This window comes from Syngnathus typhle, linkage group LG4 (genome assembly GCF_033458585.1).
Source record: "Syngnathus typhle isolate RoL2023-S1 ecotype Sweden linkage group LG4, RoL_Styp_1.0, whole genome shotgun sequence".
In the NCBI taxonomy this organism is placed as follows: Eukaryota; Metazoa; Chordata; class Actinopteri; order Syngnathiformes; family Syngnathidae; genus Syngnathus; species Syngnathus typhle.
The window spans coordinates 4,497,524-4,501,489 of record NC_083741.1 but is presented as its reverse complement, the minus strand read 5'-3'; positions in this window follow the sequence as shown (position 1 = coordinate 4,501,489).

Genomic DNA, 3,966 nt, shown 5'->3' with positions numbered 1-3,966 from the left:
TTGGTTGAATTTCAAAATAAAAGATGTGAAGTTTTTGGTAAGTGGGACGTTGTGGAATAGGTAGGCAAAAGATGAACAGTTGAAAGTTGGAACGAGTTGAATCGGTTGAAAAATGTAGAAGTTAGAGGTGAAAAACGAAATTTTGTGAAAATTTGTCGGAATTTTTAACGTGAAAACGTGAAATTTTCGAATTTGGGAATTTTGGAAATGTCGAGAATCCTTCCGAATGTGATTAGAATGTGCTGAATGATGTGAATTTCAAATTGGAACGACGTAAATGTGAAATGTCGAATGTGCCATTAAGAATGAATGGGGAAAAATTTGTCGGAATTTTGGGAATTTTGCGGAATCGGTAAATTTTCGGAACGAGAAAAATGGAAGCGCTCGTCGCGTGAATATTTGGAATACGTGAAAAGTGGAATGGAGTGAATCGGATGAATTATGTGGAAGATGAAACGTGTCAAAAAAGTGAGGAGAATAAAATATAAAAATAATAATAACTAGAATTTTGCAATTTCTGGAGAAATTGCGTGTGAAGGCGAAATGTATGAATAACTTCTTCGGGGAATGCTGCCGAACGATGTTGAAACGTGTTGAATTACTTGAGAAATGTAGACTATTTGGAGAATTTGTGGCGAATTTCAAAATAAAAGATGTGAAGTTTTTGGTAAGCGGGAAGTTGTGGAATAGGTAGGCAAAAGATGAACAGTTGAAAGTTGGAATGGGTTGAATCGGTTGGAAAATGTAGAAATTAGAGTAGAAAAACGAAATTTTGGAGAATTTGGTTGAATTTCGAATTTCGAATTTTTGGTAAGTGGGAAGTTGTGGAATAGGTAGGCAAAAGATTTACAGTTGAAAGTTGGAACGGGTTGAATCAGTTAAAAAATGTAGAAGTTAGAGCAAATGTTGAATCCCCATAGAGAATAAATGGGAAAATAAAAAAAAGCAATTGCGCCAAAATCGTTCTAAGTTTGGAACAAAACAAAAAAAACGGCCTCAGGAGATTCACTTTTGGGGTAAAAATGTTGAAAGGGGTTAAATCAGACAAAAAACGAAAAAGTTAGCGCAAATGTAGCTATTTGGGCCACTCAGTGTTGAAATAAGGTCACTTCCGGTTTGATTCGGGTCACTTCCGGTCTAGTTTGGGTCACTTCCGGTTTATTTGGGTCACTTCCGGTTTAAAACAGGTCACTTCCGGTTTAGCTGAGGTCACTTCCGGTTTATTTGGGGTCATTTCCGGTCTAAAAAGGTCACTTCCGGTTCATTTGGGGTCACTTCCGGTTTGATTTGGGGTCACTTCCGGTTTACCAGAGGTCACTTCCGGTCTATAAGGGGTCACTTCCGGTTTGATTGGGTCACTTCCGGTTTATTTGGGTCACTTCCGGTTTAATTTGGGTCACTTCCGGTTCGTCTGAGGTCACTTCCGGTTTATTAGGGGTCATTTCCGGTCTAAAAAGGTCACTTCCGGTACATTTGGGGTCACTTCCGGTTTGATTTGGGGTCACTTCCGGTTTACCTGAGGTCACTTCCGGTCTATTTGGGGTCACTTTCGGTTTGATTTGGGGCACTTCCGGTTCATTTTGGGTTCATTGGGGGCACTTGAGGGTCATCCAAGATGGCCGCCACACTGGAATTGGGGGTCAAGGGTTGAATGTGTAAGCGTAGTGGAAGTGGGGGTGAATGGGAGTGAATGTGGGAAGCATAAGGTGAATAAATTTGGAATGGGTTGAATCGGTCGAAAAATGTAGAAATGAGAGTAGAAAAACTGAATTTTTGAGAATTTGGTTGAATTTCAAATTTGAAAATGTGGAATTTTTGGTAAGTGGGAAGTTGTGGAATAGGTAGGCAAAAGATGAACAGTTGAAAGTTGGAATGGGTTGAATCGGTTGAAAAATGTAGAAATGAGAAGGGAAAAAGGAATTGGGTGTGAATTTCAAAATAAAAGATGTGAAGTATTTGGGAAGTTGTGGAATAGGTAGAAAAATGATGAACAGTTGAAAGTTGGAATGGGTTGAATCGGTTGAAAAATGTAGAAATTAGAGTACAAAAACGGAATTTGAGAGAATTTTGGTTGAATTTCAAAATAAAATATGTGAAGTTTTTGGTAAGTGGGAAGTTGTGGAATAGGTAGAAAAATGATGAACAGTTGAAAGTTGGAATGGGTTGAATCGGTTGAAAAATGTAGAAATGAGAAGGGAAAAGGAAATTGGGTGTGAATTTCAAAATAAAAGATGTGAAGTTTTTGGTAAGTGGGAAGTTGTGGAATAGGTAGAAAAATGATGAACAGTTGAAAGTTGGAATGGGTTGAATCGGTTGAAAAATGTAGAAATGAGAAGGGAAAAGGAATTGGGTGTGAATTTCAAAATAAAAGATGTGAAGCTTTTGGTAAGTGGGAAGTTGTGGAATCGGTAGAAAAATGATGAACAGTTGAAAGTTGGAATGGGTTGAATCGGTTGAAAAATGTAGAAATTAGAGTAGAAAAACGAAATTTTAGAGAATTTTGGTTGAATTTCAAAATAAAAGATGTGAAGTTTTTGGTAAGTGGGACGTTGTGGAATAGGTAGGCAAAAGATGAACAGTTGAAAGTTGGAACGAGTTGAATCGGTTGAAAAATGTAGAAGTTAGAGGTGAAAAACGAAATTTTGTGAAAATTTGTCGGAATTTTTAACGTGAAAACGAGAAATTTTCGAATTTGGGAATTTTGGGAATGTCGAGAATCCTTCCGAATGTGATTAGAATGTGCTGAATGATGTGAATTTCAAATTGGAACGACGTAAATGTGAAATGTCGAATGTGCCATTAAGAATGAATGGGGAAAAATTTGTCGGAATTTTGGGAATTTTGCGGAATCGGAAAATTTTCGGAACGAGAAAAATATAAGCGCTCATGTCGTGAATATTTGGAATACGTGAAAAGTGGAATGGAGTGAATCGGATGAATTATGTGGAAGATGAAACGTGTCAAAAAAGTGTGGAGAATAAAATAGAAGAATAATAATAATAATAATAGAGAATGGTGTAGAATAACATATGTGTGAAGGCCTTCGCCTTCACACAATAAAGTGAATGGTGTAGAATAACATATGTGTGAAGGCCTTCGCCTTCACACAATAATAATAGAGAATGGTGTAGAATAACATATGTGTGAAGGCCTTCGCCTTCACACAATAATAAAGTAAATGGAGTAGAATAACATATGTGTGAAGGCCTTCGCCTTCACACAATAAGAGCTTGACTGAATTGCAGCAGGCTTTAAGATATCGGCAAATATCGTATCGTAGTTCTTTGTATCGATATGATATCTTATCGACAAAACCCGCGATTTACACCCCTACTTGATACACGTAAACTCCAAAGCATCGGCAGTCTCACTCACGCCCTCGTTCGACGTCTTTTCCTGCTCAATCGGGCCCCCGCCCTCACACTTCCCATAATAACAATAACAAACATTACACTTTGTATAGACAAGTCTTCTGCCGTTGACATCTTTTAATCAATCAAAAAGTTTGCAGCGCAAGTTAACGCCACCTCGGCTAATAAAGAACTACAACAATGTCGACTGGAAAGGGAGTGGGGTTGAGCTATCTCATATGCATTTAAAGAGACCGCACCAAAACGACTTTGCGCCGCACCTCAGAACAAGTATAAAAGTGGGGCCTGTAATGCTATCAAAAAGAGGAATTCAGACAAAAGCATCGCTGTTCCACTTTATATATAGCCCAACTGAGTGAGTAAAACGTAAAACAAAAGAATGTATTAACGTGATACGTAAGCTTTAACATTTCAAGACTGGCAGAGGCTGGAATTTGATATAATTTCAAGGTTTAGTTTTTGCTTGTACAGTTTGGGGAAACAAAACAACAACAATACTTTTTAAATTTTCAACCACATAATTATTTATTTTTTTACGTAAAACTAGTGACTTTTGCTGCTGGCTTTCCATCTTTTGCCTCAACCTAACAACATG